Raw genomic sequence first — 15,609 nt, 5'->3', positions numbered from 1 at the left:
AGCATATTACAGTCAACATCAGTGATTTTGCGAGGTATAGGCGTCCCCCACATATTTGGCGGTCTACCGAAGATCACCTCGTACGGGGATAGCCCTGTTCGAGAATGTGCTACCATTCTCATGTAAAAGAGTGCAACTGGTAAGGCTACTATCCAATCGACACCTTTTTCTCTACATATTTTGGACAATCTAATTTTCAGAGTTTGATTATGACGTTCCACGAGACCTGCTGCCTCGGACACAGTGGAATTTCCATTGGTAGCCTAATAAGAGTGAAACGTGTTTCATTAGTTCCGATGAGAATGGCTGGCCGTTATCTGAGTAGACAACACGTGGCAAACCATACCGTGGGAAGAATTCTCGAACTAACTGTTTGGCAGTAGTCGGGGCAGTGTAATCTGAAACCGGGTAGGCTTCTGTCCAACGGGAAAGAGCACAGACAACTACGAGAACATATTTGAATCCTCGACATCGTTCCATCTGGATATAATCCATCTGGAGGACTTCAAAAGCATGATCGGGAGGTTGAAATCCACCCTGCTCTACGGGAATGCTTTTACCTGGATTAAACTGACAACATATCATACAGGTACGAACTTTTTGTTTAGCTGCGGCTCGTAGATGTTTGTTGAACCAAATGTGTTGAATGCTGTCTAGCATAGCTTTTTCTCCTAGGTGCGCTGGACTATGTATTGTGTTAATGATGACTTGAACCATGGAATCGGGAAGAAACCATATAGATTTTTCCTTCGTCATCCATCCTTGATCCGTTTGGATCCCTCCTAATTCAGTCCATTTCTTTATTTCTTCTGGTGTAGCATGTGTCTGTATGTCAATTATATCAAGGGCGGGATCCTTAACTGTCATGCAATGTTTTGGTGTCAGAACTATTGTCTTTGTCGCGTCAGTTGTATGAGTCTGGTTCTGAGCAGTCTGTTTAGCTGTTCTGTCAGCTAGGTCATTACCCTGAGAAATGATATCGGTAACTTTTGTATGGGCTTTGCATTTCATAATTGATATCGCAGTAGGTAGATGAATCGCGTCTAATAGGGCTTGAATGAGGGGTCCGTGTTGGATGTGGGCACCGTGAGAAGTTAGATAACCTCTCTCTCGCCACAGCACGCCGAAGTCATGGACGACTCCGAATGCATAACGTGAATCTGTGTATATGTTGACTTTCTTATCTTTTGCTTGAATACAGGCTTGTGTCAGAGCGATGAGCTCTGCTGCTTGAGCTGACAAAGTGTTAATACAATTTGTTTCAATGACTTCAGTGTCTGTTGTGACTGCGTAAGCGGCCACTAACTCTCCTGTACTTGTTCTCATACATGAACCATCTACATATAATGTCAAGTCTGGATCTGATAAAGGGATATCTGTCAAGTCTTGTCTGGGTTTTGTTGTGATAGTAATGACTTCAATACAATCATGTGCTAATGGATCTGTTCCATTTACTTGCAAAAGTGTGGCAGGATTTAACGTATTACAACGTCTGATTTCTATGTGTGGTTGAAACAATGTCAATTCGTAACCGGTGAGTCTCGCTATAGTCAAGTGTTGTGTTTGTGTGCGGTTCAAAAGAACCTCTACTGCATGTGGTACATGTACTGTCAATTGATGTCCTAACACTATGGCATCGCTTTGTCTGATTGCTAAAGCTGTTGCTGCCACTGATTTCAGGCACGCAGGAAGAGCCTGAGCTACTGGATCTAATGTACTAGAGAAATAAGCACATGGTTTGTGTGATCCTGCTTGTTCCTGAGTGAGTACTGACAAGGCAGTACCTTCGCGTTCTGTAACAAAGAGTGTAAACAGTTTATTGTAACATGGTGTTGCTAAAACAGGTGCTTGGCATAAAGCTTTCTTTAAGCTTTCAAAGGCATGTGTGTGTTCTTGAGTCCAAGGGAGGACAGTCGATGTGTCTGCCTCCTGTGTTGTCAACTGGATGAGTGGTTTTGCGAGAAATGCATATTGAGGGATCCACTGCCTACAGTACGAGATGAGGCCTATAAAAGCCCGTACCTCCTTTTGTGTCTTGGGTGGTGGCATGTTAGCGATTAACTGGATGCGGTCGGGTGTAAGCTGTCTTCCCTCCTTGGACAGCGAGTGCCCAAGGTAAACAACTCGCTGGACACAGAATTGCAGCTTAGAAGGGGACACCTTGTGCCCCTTGTCGGCCAGAAATTTTAAAACCGTCAGTGACGCTGTTTCACATTCAGGTTCGCTTCGGGCGGTGATCAACAGATCATCGACATATTGAAGCAAGGCAGTGTTAACTGGCATGTGGATACTGTCAAGTTCTCGTTTCAGTGCTTGGCTATAGATGCTGGGGCTTTCTGTAAATCCTTGAGGTGCGCGTGTGAATTTAAAACTTCGTCCATTTAAACTGAATCCGAACAGATATTGACTTTCCGGATCTATTGGGACGCTAAAGAAAGCATTCTTGAGATCAATTACAGTGAAGAACGTTGCTTCTGAATCAATAGCAGTTAGTAATGAAGAGATATCTGGGACCACAGGGTATTGTGGTATAATACATTTATTTAATTCGCGCAGATCAATAACTAATCGATATACTGGTGGTGCTTTTGGATCCGTTCTTTTAAGAATCGGAATTATCGGGGAATTGCATATATTGGAGTCGGTTTCTACAACCACTCCTTGTGCAATGAGTTCGTCAATGATTTGCAGCAAAGCCGCAACAGCATCTGGTGGTAACCTATATTGTCGCATTCGTGGTAGTACTACTCCTGTTTTTAGTGTGACTCGATATGGTGTAATGTTCATGCAACCAACATCAGTGGGGCCTTGTGCCCATAAATGTGTAGGTAAATTCTGCAGTCGGTGATCCATGTCTCTGGACACGTAGTGACCTTTAAAATCACGTAAAAATAATCGTACTCCTTCCGGAGAACAACATATTATAGCTCCTAGAGCTTTCAATGTTTTTATACCTAACAAGTTTTCTGGACATGATTTAGTAAGCAATAAATCTGTAGTACGTGTTAATGGACCAACCGTGAGTGGAAGAGGCTGCGTTACTTCGTTAATGATAGGCTTTCCTGAGAATCCAAGGGAAATATTCTGTGAGCCTGAGAGGGGTGCCCCTGGAACTTCACTGCGTCTTATAGTTGTTCTGCTTGCCCCTGTATCAAGTAAAAACTTTCTGTCTTCCCCTAATAGTTCACTATGTACATAAGGTCCCTCTTGGTCTACAGGAACCTCAATAAGGGGTAAGCCAACTTCCCTCTCTAGGCTATTTCATGTGTATCGCTGATAATCGGGATAATCTGCTTGTGCATACTGGTACATCTGTTGCGTTGTCGCTTGTGTGGCAGCAATAGGCTGCGCTGGTGGTGGTGCTATGGTCTGTTGTGGAGGTACCTGTTGCGGAGCTAACCTAGGTTGTGCATGCTGAGGAATTTGTCGTTGATTCTGATCCTGTCTAGGTGGACGTGGTCTTTCTTGGGTTCTACCTGTGGCAATGTTATGTTTCAGGACTGGACAATCGTGTATATAATGACCTTGTTGTTTACAATAGTTGCATGTCCCTTTCGTTGGACCTGCGGAATCACCCTTTTGATGACCATCAGCTGGAACTGACTGAGCAACAAGCATTTTCATTTTTGTATCTTTCATACGTCTTTGTTCATGTTCTTGTTCTTCCCTAATTCTATTGTGGTGATATTGTAACATCTGTAACATCTGTGATGGGGTGTTACCCTGCCAGGTACTCTCAAATTTCAATACTCTATTCTTAACTTGCGGCAGAGAATTTTCAACTAATTTTGTCACAAACAGATGTGGATATGACTCACTACTTGCTTTTATACCACTATTTATACCAAAACATTTTTCAAATCGGGAATAGAAATCACTAGTGTCTTCATCTTGCTTTTGTTTACAGGCTGAGATTGCACCCCAGTCCTCCTTTTTCGTAGTTAATAAACGTGGCAGTACCTGCACTAGTAATCCTGGTAGTGCTGTAGTCTTTTCCCCAAGCCCTGCTCCTGCAGCTCGGGCCTTTTCTTCGTTTTCTAATGCTGTCCAATCTATCTTTTGGTCTCCCACCTCCCATTCCTTTTCTTTGAGTTTCTCGTAAACACCGGCAGGCATTAACACTTTTAATATTTTCATAATGTCGGGGTAGGTATACTCTCCCATGAGTAGCATGTCTTTTATCTCACGGTGGAAACCTGCTGGATCCTTGTCATGGCTGGGTACTACTTTCTTCATCTCTAATAATTCCATTTTAGTTATAGGCGTGTACACAAACACGCGTGTAAAGTTATTACCTTCACCTCTGATTGGGTGTACTTCGCGTAACGGATTCAGTCTATCTATGTGATACATTTTTCTTCCCATAATGGGAACTGGAACATGTTCTGGGCACACGAAAGTTATATACTGGTTTCGAAATTCTAGAATTTCTTTAATCAAATCAGTACCTGACCCTCTCCATTTATTCGTGAGTAGTTCTATCAATATGTCAGGTAAGGGTCCTGGATCGGAGTGTTGGCTTTTATATAATATAAGGAGGTGTTGAATCATGTATATACTAGCTAAACGCTGTTCGTCTGGGGCAAGATTCAGAAACGTGTGTGCTAGTGCATCATCACTGTATTTGTCGGGACTGTCGGCCCATTGTACTGCTGACCTGGCTAATTCTTGTTCATCCATGGAATCGAGCATATGGTACCCCCTTCGGTCTCGGAGTAATTTATCAGCGGCTTGGAATAGGTGTTCAGGGGACCTTGTATTTAACATAGGGGTTTGAAAATGTCTATTACATTCTGGACGTATCGAACATATCGGATCATTGAAGCCTCTAGTATTATTATGGGGTCTTCCTCTACCTACGTAAGCTATCGTTTCTAATTGTTCTGATTCTTGCTCCTCCTCTTCCTCTGATTCAATTCTGTCTGCCTCTCGTCTTTCTTTATGTATTCGTTCTATTTCCTTGCGGATCTTTCGACACATAACTACTATGCATGACTGTTTATCATGTTTCTCGTCTGATATATTCTGACCCCATTTGACAAGTTTTTGCATGGTTTCATGATCTGCCCCAGGCCTGTCTTGGTTCCTGATCACGCAGTTTATGAAAAAACGTAGTAGTTGTCTTTGGACATCCACTTTCTGGTATTCCATAGCTTCGTTAATACTTTCTGGACCTCGCCCTGTTTGGACAAAGCGATATATATCGTCTAGGTGTTCAACCATCCCTGGTATCGTCATTAAATACAATGTAGCTCGTCGTATACGTAGTGATGATATGAGCAATCTGTCCTGTTTACCTGGTACTGGGTCGTATCTACAATCCACAAGCTGTTCTTTAAACATGTCCGATGTCGCTAGTTGGGGTGTACGCTGGAGTGCTAAATCTCTAAGGGTCTGTTTATTTCGCGGCGGTGTGGCAAACATGTCTGTCGTACCTCCTGTAGCACCATCTGAGGTGCTGGGCAAGAAAGGATTCGTTGGACGTAAGATAGAAATTGTAGATGCGGGAAAAACAGTAGAAACGGTCGGACCTATGGGAACTGGTGTAGGAGTTTGTGGTTGCGGGGATACAGACGGATGCTCTTGGTGTTGTGCACCATCGGCAAGCGGTGTGTGTGGTATGGTATTAGCATACTCGGGAGCTACGTCATCTAAATAGGAGGAAAGGAAAATGTCCTTTGCTGTTTTGGGATGTGCTTTTATCGGGAGCAATGGAGGAGTCAAGTCTTTTGGTATTTCCGGGGTAGCCTTAGGTAATCCTTCGGCCAGAAGAGGATACATACCATTCATAAGAGTGTTTCTTTGTCTATCTACTTGTTCTGTTTTTACTCGGGTACCTTCCTCTATTAATAAATTTTCTCGGGTTTTATTCGAATTCTCCCTACCTTTCTCTTCCTGTCTGAGCGCTTTTTCTGTACGTCTATATGATTCTTTACGCCATAATTCAATGGCATCTTTCTGTGACTGTCTGGCTTTCTTTTTCCATAATTCTTCTTCTACTCTCATGATGCAATCTGCATCCCAGGTCCCCGCTGCGGGCCATCTTTGACTCTCTGGTAAATCTTTGGTGTAGTCCACCCATAAATCAAGAAATAATACGGCATCTAAGCCATGCTTATGATACATAAAGTATCCTGGAGTATCCCTAGGTGGAATGGGAACAGCTTCTTCGAGTACTCCTTTTCTAGTTTTGATCTGTCTTAATTTCGAAAAGAGCGGCATTTTTAGATCTTATTATTAGAACACACTTAATACAGTAAACACAATAATGAACAATCATTCACACCACGATATGTAGGACGTATTAAACATAAACATTTGACTGTTTAACGAACGATGATAACTAATAAGAAACTCGTTACTGACATAATACTAACACTAAATAATACTTAATTATATGCAAGACATACTAGATATACTGCTAAACAGTACAGATACACTGCTGAAACAGTGCAGACCGGATTTGTGTACCCAAACCCGTCTTGACCGGCACAGACTATGTGCACGTTTAAATGCCTCCCCGGCAATGGTACTCACCGGGTAGCGCGGAACGGAAGGCCTCGGAACTGAACTGAAACTGGACCGGACCGGACTCGACTGGACTCGGAACTTCGGAACCTGGTGGGCCTCTGTATACCTCGGATCTTGCTCTCTCAGCTAGGCTCTGGTCGGGATACTTCGCACTTCTCACCGCCTCGTCTGGGTGTTGATCGCAGCCTCAGTCACCCCCGCTTGGCCGGAGGGAGATACAGGAAATCCTGCAGGTACGCGTTTTTGTCCGTTCAGCTGTGGCAGGAGACCGGGCCTGCAACGCACCTCCGGCGCGTGAGATGAGAAAGTGTCCCTGTTCGGGCGCCAATTTCTGTGGTAAATATTTCATTACCGGTACTATTTTTTATGCAGTAAAGTCTAGTAAGAATAACTCAGTAAATATAAGAGGCAGAATCCGTGGTATTAGAGGTTGTAAAAGGCTTTATTCCTCTACAAAGGAAATACAATTCGAATTGCAGGCTTCACACTCCATCACCATGAGGGTTCAGGAAGGAAGGCAATACATTATTGACAGGTAATCAGTTTTATAGGAAATACATTATAGTGTAACAGATGCAGGAGGCGTAACAGTTGATAAGAGAGATAAAATATGCATACGTAACCAAAAAAGGCGTAAACATGGGTGTAACTAAAATACGTCATTAAACATGATGTCACAAATGGGTGGATCCATATGAGAATCCTGCAATGTCAGCAGAAATATTTGGCAGAGATGCGCGCGCAGCCGCATGACGTGTGATTGACGTGCAACTAGAGGGTGAAGGGGACTTGACATTTAGCTCTACATGTGGAGACAGAAGTCTGGGGGTTATGTCAACCTAATCCCAAATCATATCTAATATCCTATGTTTAAAGAACTATGTTATCCAAAAGGAAAGGCCTCTCGGACGGAATCTATTCTATACTGACTGTTAGTGCGTGTACGGGCGTCCAAGTGTCTACATGAGATGCGAGGGGGCAGGAATCTTCCATGGTAACAGGGCTATGAATTACTTGCACGAGGACAGTGAGGCCTGGCCCCTTGCACGGTAGCTGGAGGAATGTTTACCTAAACTACTAGACAGGAATGCATCGGATGAGGAGCGAAACAGATAATCTTGAAGGTGAAATACAGTTTTTTGGCAGGCAACAGGCTGGATCAGGCACCGTTAGCCGCGCAGGGAGTAGGACAAAGTTCATGGATACAGATGCAGGCTCGGGCTGGAGCTTTCAGAGGCAGAAGAAAGGAAAAGGCTTGATGGCAGAATTCAGGGCCTACTCGCCTGAATCTGTAAAGTGTGGAAAGTGAACCACATAAAGTCGGTGGCCTTTCATACTTAGGAATGGAATATCTGACCCATTCATGGTGGATCTGAAAGAGGACATGTTGAAGGTGGACGCACATATATTTGCGTCTTCAAAGCTGGAACTGGAGGGAACATACATGTACTTGTAGCATGCACATGGAGCCGTTGGGGTCTACGATAGGGGACATAACTGATCACAAAATTCATATTTCCTCAGTACAGGGCTTGAACCCGCCCCTCTTCTCCATTGGCTGGCTTCCTAAACGGAGGCCAGCCATTGGAGGAGAGGGGCGTCTGTCCGTTTAAGCCCCATCTTTTTCGGATTCGGGGGCGTGTTTTTTCGATTCTTTCTCACCTCTGGAATGTAAACATTACAGCCAAAGGCAAGAGGAGAGAAAGAAAAACACGCCCCCGAATCCGAACATGACATGCTGCGTTTCTCCAAGGCATTTCTGCTTGACCTCGGAGAAACATGGCGGTGTTCAGGGCGATTCCCTCAACGACTGGCAGCTGGGCTCGCTCGCAGCGGCAGCACGTAAGACTTGTCGTTCCTATTTACATATGGAATTATGTAATTGTTTATAATTTGGCGCATAAATACCCGAGTGGATTTTGGTTAAAAAAATTAGAAGTGGATGCGTTTTGCTTTTGTATCCTACAAGCACCCGCATCCAACAGCAAACACTGAAGGAGTGCGTCACGTAGCAACCAGACTGTCTATAAATACTCGATGCCTGTCGGTGGTCCCCCTTGACGGAGGGTAGCAGTCGTTCATTTTGTCGATAATTGTATTCTTTAAATCCGTCTGTTCTGGGTTACGCTGCGCTCCTTTAGGTGGAGGTGACAGTAGATGCTCAAGGACCCCTTGGTTTCCCCCTACATTTTGTGTGCCTTTGCGTTAACCCTCTCTCCCCCTCCTGCTTAGCACGGGTGTACGTGCTGGCCAGCTGGGTCTGCTGCTGCATCGCTGGCAGAGTCACTTCCCGAGTGCGTTGCCCTTGCGATGTTTCCGTGACGCGACAGGCGAGATCTAAAGGAGGCGCGAGGAGGGGGGCAGAGCGTGGCTTTACCGTGCTTAATCACGTACCCCGCTATTTATTTCCATTCCTTCAGGGATGCCCTTCAGAGCTGGCAAGTGGTCTGGCAGATACGAGACTAAAGATTAAAATGATGCTTCAGAGAGTTTGAGGGCGTGTTTAGGACTGTTCCCATGGGGCACAGGGTCAAGACTGATTTGCATATGGCTGGGTTCAAACTGGAATGGCATGGTGAGCAAAAAAAACGATGGATTTAGGCCCAGATCTCTGTACTGGGGTGAATGTATGACATTGTTCTGCATTCTGTCCATCAATTGTTGTTTTTGCATTTGTCACCCCGAGTGGGAAGGGTATGCTCAGACGTGAGTCCCTTGCTCTCCATGCCACTGGAATCAAGCTATCCTGGCTGACGAGGGCTGAAAGCCCGAAACCGGTCCTAGGATGCTTGTTTCCAGTCCAGGGAGGACCTGGCTTGGCAGTTCGGGCTGGACTGTTCCCATGGGGCACAGGGTCAAGACTGATTTGCATATGGCTGGGTTCAAACTGGAATGGCATGGTGAGCAAAAAAAACGATGGATTTAGGCCCAGATCTCTGTACTGGGGTGAATGTATGACATTGTTCTGCATTCTGTCCATCAATTGTTGTTTTTGCATTTGTCACCAGGGCGAAGGCATGGGGTGGAGACCGACGGACACAAGCATTGGAGCGCTTTAGGCCCCCAGAGATATGCCACATGCTCCTTAAATGCCAATGCAGCAATAATGAACTAAAAGCCGGTGCAAACCTTTCCTTAGGAAGAATTCTGAGACACCTACTACAGTTCTGTTGTATGATCGTGGGAAATTCAAAGCAGACTAGAAAGGGTTTAATGCATTTTGGGGACACATCTCACTCCATTAACATGTCTAAGAGCATCTCAAAATACCCCCCTCCACCCACACAATTTATACCGGTCACGAGACTCGTTCTTACACCCATAGACAACCCTCCCTGAAGTATTTTTAGCCAAAGATAAAATCTCTCTACCCGAGGACAGAGAAGATTTGGGGCATCCTACAGGCTCGCTGGTGATCCTTGTAAGGGGGCCAGGATGCCTCGACAAGCTTCATTTATCGAGGCCGCTAACGACGACAGACCGCGTGCAAATCGTAGATCCCAACGAATGGTTTCCTGGCATTTGGCAAACTTTAGGGCAGTCCCCTCGCGCGCTAGTCAGACAGAGACGGTTGGTGGGCGCGAATCTGTTGCTGCACGCGCCAGAGCTCGAGGCAAACCGGTATAGTTCTGCTGGGCGCTGCCTGCGCCCTTTGACCCGCGCAGTACTTCCGCTCTCTCGCGCTGTCAGTTAAAAGACGCTGCCAGTCTGTGTCCCGCCTTCGGCGCTCGCGCAGCTGTCCCCGCCGTTTCCTCTCAGGTACAGCGGGCCTCTGAGCTTCTCCGCCGCCAGGGTTGGGAGGGTTAGTGTTTGACTGAAGCCGGCTTGGGTTACCACCTTTGTCTAAAGCAAAAATCTGCACATTAAGAGTGTCCCTAATGTCAAACGTACACGAAAGTGTTTTATTTACAGTTGGACCGCGCAGAGATCTTTTAGGCTGTAGTGTACTGACACGCACTTAATATATCAAAAGACACTTTTGCTACAGGCCCCTGTACCGTGCGCGCCAGCATTGTCACGTTTTTATTTCAATACATGCTTGTTCACGTGTGGTGCGGGAGGCTTGTAGTGCTTCACGCATCTATCATCTGTTACTGCTGTATGTATGTTACTAACTTATTTCGTCTTTTATGGAAACTCTAAACTGCGATCAATTGACTGGTGACATGGAGCTGCATTAACGTTTTGTTGTTTGTCTTTTTCTACTCCGTGGTTTTGGAAACCGTAAGCCGATACTCTTAAATAAAAGAGAGCGGGCGCATGTGTCCTGGTACTATCGTTTCTGCGTAAACTTCCAAATAACTCTTGATTACTCCCTTTTCCCCACCAGAGGTTGGTGAACGAGCCAACAAATTAACATGGCGAGCCGAGCCGAATGGCCGCTAAAATCCCATGCACGTTAAAATCCCTGGATGTGTGTGCCACAAACACCTTTCAAAAATAGTTTTAAAAAGGTGTATTTCTTTAACATGCAGATACGTTTCTATTTGGCACCTCAGGTTATCACTGGATTGAGTGATGTATTAAAACTGGCACTTTTTAAACATACACTTAAACATGTTCATGCCCTGACCCTCTGCCATTACAACAATGCCATGATTGAAGGTGGGGGTGGGGGAGGGAGGGGGCGGGTGAGGTAAACTTTATTCAGCCACAACCTTACAAAAAGTCTGTATGGAACCTTGGTCATTTTAAGCTCAACAAACTCCAGAAAATATAACTTTTCACAACAGTATTTAAGTCTAAAATCGTTGTTGGAATGGCCCAAAAAACACACCAGATTTTGGCCCAACCTAAGCACCCAGCTTGCCTCAACCCCTAGATTATCAGAACCTTATTTTCCTCATTCATATTCTAGTGCTGTGAAGCAGTCCAAGTAAGTACGGCCGGTTTCATACACATCATTGTGCGGAACAGGGTGACGCGTTGGCATCTAGTCAGCTGAATGGGATTGACATTGTAAATAACAATGCCGTTTCTTTAACCCCTTCGCCGCGGCAGGAATTCCGCCGCGGCGCTGGGGGGGGGGATTTGGGGGCAGCGCGGTGGCGCTGTGCTCGTGACGGAACCGCTCCGTCATGAGCCACGGTTGAGCTGTGCTCATGACGGAGTGGTTCCGCCACGTCTCCGCCCACTGCGCTAATCTCCCGCACAAGCGGGGAATTAGCGCCGCGTGGGCGGCCAACGGCCGCAGCATGACGGAACCACTCCGTCATGAGCACAGCGCAACCGTGGCTCATGACAGAGTGGTTCCGTCAAGAGCGCTGAAGGGGTTAAATGTTTCAAAAACATAAACAAAAATAATGTCATGAGCAATGCCAATAGCTCTAACTTTAACAATGCCAAGACCATTGCATTGTAAATGCTTGTTGTAGGTTTGCACTTGTTCCTGGGGTTTCCAGCATAATGTAAAAACAGTTTAGTGCATAACAAATTGTGCTTTATACACTTGCATTCATTATGAACAGCGCACCACAACACTCAATACACATTTGATGCTGCTCCTACCACAACCAGACAATGCAATTGTGAAGACTTTATTTGCTTCACAACTAACGTTATTCAGAAATCATTTGATGTCATAATTATGTAATACTCGACTGGTGCTTTGAACATATTGGTACTTGGGGTTCGCTCAAACTGCAGTAATTATTGCACTGTTTATGCTCTATGACTTAGAGTATCCCTCTTTGATTAATGCAGTGAGTAGATGAGGTAAGTAGGTGCATTTGTTTATTTCAAAAGTGTTGTCTGCATTTAAAAACAAGCACTGTCAATGCCAGTAGTTCTGACCTTAAAAAATGTGCGGTTTATTTCTTTTTCGCAAACCTATGCAAAAAATGACAAACACATGAAAATTATAAACAAGCATTGGCATAGCCAATAGGTCTCGCCTTTGGGACCTTGTAAGTGTTTAGCCATGCAACAGTTGTTGTTGCACCCAAGAAATTGTGCGGCATAAATAAATACTTATAAGGTCCCAAAAGCGAGGCCTATTGCCTATGCCAATGCTTTTTTCTTTGAGCGCTGGGTTCCATTTCCCCTCCAATTCAAAAATAGGAATATAAAACAGTCTAAATCTTTGCAATTTCGTTTTAACATAACCAGGCAGGTTTGACCCTAAATATTCTTGGCTCTGTGAGGTGAAGATGTCAAACACGAAGTCCATGTGTTTATATTTTTGTGACTTGGCCAAGTCAATATTCCTCTCTCTGCTCGGAGTAGACTTTTCCATGGCTGCTGGTTTAACTTTGCCAGCGGCTCTAGATTGGGTAATTTGTCTGTTTCTACAGCCGAATATGAGGATATAAGATTTGATTCCATATCCTTATATGATGTTTTCCATAGTTCCTGATGGATTAAGGATTTTAAGGTTGATGGATCCGCCCTTGCACAGTCACAGGAATCATTCAGAGTGCTTCTGTAGTGAAGTGATGATAAGAGTTTTAAATGGAATGCGAGCCTGATGACACATTGTGGAGTAGCTGCGTGAAGATGCAAAAGATTTCGTACATGCTGCGTGTCCTTGTTGCGTAATGCAGAAGATGCATAAACTGAGTATGGAGTAAGTTTCATGTTTACTGCTTTCAGTGATGGTCTGATTGCTCTGCCCCTAATAGGTTGGAAAATCTCACAACAGATTTGGTGATTGTAACTGACTTGAGCTTTCTAGTGGACAGATGGTTAATCCATGCTATCTTGCTGTCAAATGTAGCTTCAAGATAGTCGTATTGATTGACTGTTTCAATTGAAGCAGCTCCTAAGACCCACAACATAGACTTAGGTTTCTTTCCAAAGATCATATTTTTTGGTCTTGACAGTTTGGCAATTAGTCCATTCTCCAAATCGAATTAATTTAGACAATTTAATAGGTGTTGTAGGCCTTTTGGGGTTTGAGACAATATCACGAGGTCGTCGGCGTAAGCCAAATGTGATATTCTTGTCCTCCTAGCTTAGGCTGAATACAGAGGTCTGAATCAAGTGACTCAGTCAGATCAGCGATATACAAAGAAAATAACAAGGGGGCCAGAATGCAACCTTGTTTGAGGCCATTCTCAGGGCGGAATTTGTACGTCAAAACATTGTCTATGGATAATCTTACTTGCAGCCATGTGTCAGTATGTAATAAGGAAATGCAATAAGTAAATGTCAGTTTCCCAGCTCTTCAGCTTTGCCCATAGTCTTTGCCGATTCTCTTTGTCGAAGGCATTGGAAAAATCCACAAAACAGGCATACGTTGTTTTGGATTTTAATGATTTTTTTTACAAGAAGAGTCTAAGCCACAATGCTGTCGAACAGCTCAGGCAGAATCTAGTTTGTGTAGCGGTAAGGATCAGCAACACAAACCTTTAATTGAGAGGAAGGATAAATAGATTAGCCCTTCAATTTCAAGGCAACTTAATTTGAAAGGAAACAGGGTTGATTTGGCAAACATCATAAAAAGTGTGTTCAATATTTTGCTGGCATGTTATGGACAGGAAAATGAGTAGACAACTGCACATTTGTTCCAGGAGCAAAAAAGGAAGAATGTTGTCTTGATTTACCTGTATGGTTCTTCATTTTGGTCTTGGAGTGGAATGAACATTCAGAAACCAGTTGTCTATATTCTGTGACTCATAAAAATCAGTTTTCACTGGACTCTGAGAAATAATAGAGGGCAAAGATGGAAAATCCTTGCATCTAGAGGAAAGGTGAAAACTGAAAATGCTATGAATAGCCGTTTTATAAGGCAATTTAGAAGATGATACATTTGAGAACCAGTTGTCTTCTAGTAGGATCATAGATATTGCTCCATACTTTATTTTGTTTGCTCAGCTTGCCCATTGTGCTGGGGATGGAAAACAGAAGATAAAACTTCTTCAGTTCCCAAAGCTCCACACTTTTCTTTCTAAAACATAAATGATACTAAATTTTCTACCAGAAATGATAGCATACGACAGCACAGGACACCAAAAAAAACCTATGAATAGCAGTGGGCCAGTTCCTCAGCTGTTAATTAATGGGCATGTCCTATCCTTTTATGTGTGAAGTTCTCTATCCCAATTGCAAAGTCACTGCAGTCGTATACTTACTATTAACTAATTTGGTTGTGAATAGCAAAATAGAGTAAACTTACACATAGGTGTAAGTTTATCTTCATGAATCAGGCCCATTTTGTTTTGCATGGCGTTACAGGATATGTGCAGTCACGAATAGCAATATGTCAGATTAGAGGCGGCATCACATATTGTGTTCAAAACCACATTGGAATTCAATAGTCAGACAAGAATATCAAAAGGAGACTTACACTTTTAATTATATGAAGTATATACTCTACTTTTAAATAACTGTAAAACAAATACATCAGCACTGTGTTTTTGTTACACCAGAAGACTAAGCTAGTTTGCAAGCAAAAATATAGTTTCTTTCCTTATGAGACAATTGTCTCAGTTCAGTTCAGAGTATGCTTTATTCGAATTTCATTCATAAAAGCAGAATACAATTACAGTAATCAATTTCATACAATAAGTTAAAAAGGAATTAAATTTCAATCAAGGGATCGATACAAAACATACATCGACAAAATCTGGCTTAATGACGACCCTAAGTAAAACATTATGGTCTATTAACAATGGCTGTTGTTTGTTTGCTTCAACAAATTTCTGACTTATTAAAAAAGGACCCTAGGTAAGACATTCCATTCTATTGACAGTGGATGTTTATTTAATAACAAGAAAAAAGTAAAATAGGAAAAAATTTTAAAAACAAAGTACGAGGAATAAAATACAGAAAAGTAACATAGGAGAGAATAGTTAAAGGACTAGCAGTCTCTCCTTAATCAAGAGAATAGTCAAGCGACTAGCAGTCTCTGTCTAATCGTCCACGCCCATCCTAAATATTTTGCAGTGGCTTCAGAAATCCAGGTAAATGTACTGGTGCATATGATACGCAGAGCTACAGTACTGCTAGTTGTTCCTAGATTTTTACACATCGGAGACAGCCAGGTACGCCTTGGTGCCGCATAGAGTTTGCATGCAAATAAGAAATGTCCGATAGTTTCTTTATTAGTACCACAAACAGGACAGCCATCACAGGATC

At 43.5% G+C, this 15,609-nt stretch overlaps 1 protein-coding gene across 1 annotated transcript in view; it reads left to right on the top strand.

Annotated features, from left to right (window-relative positions):
* Nucleotides 1-10,195: 10,195 nt before the first annotated feature.
* Nucleotides 10,196-15,609, top strand: part of LOC146830022 (verrucotoxin subunit beta-like) — a 297,695-nt gene continuing 292,281 nt past the window's right edge. Inside the window, exon 1 of the mRNA XM_085604256.1 lies at nucleotides 10,196-10,290. The gene's annotated coding sequence lies outside the window, so the exon portion shown is untranslated. The remainder of the gene's footprint in view (nucleotides 10,291-15,609) is intronic.

This window comes from Triturus cristatus, chromosome 5_1, assembly GCF_964204655.1.
Source record: "Triturus cristatus chromosome 5_1, aTriCri1.1, whole genome shotgun sequence".
NCBI classification, from domain to species: domain Eukaryota; kingdom Metazoa; phylum Chordata; class Amphibia; order Caudata; family Salamandridae; genus Triturus; species Triturus cristatus.
Note: the sequence above shows the minus strand (reverse complement) of the source record. Positions and strands in the feature narration are given on the sequence as shown.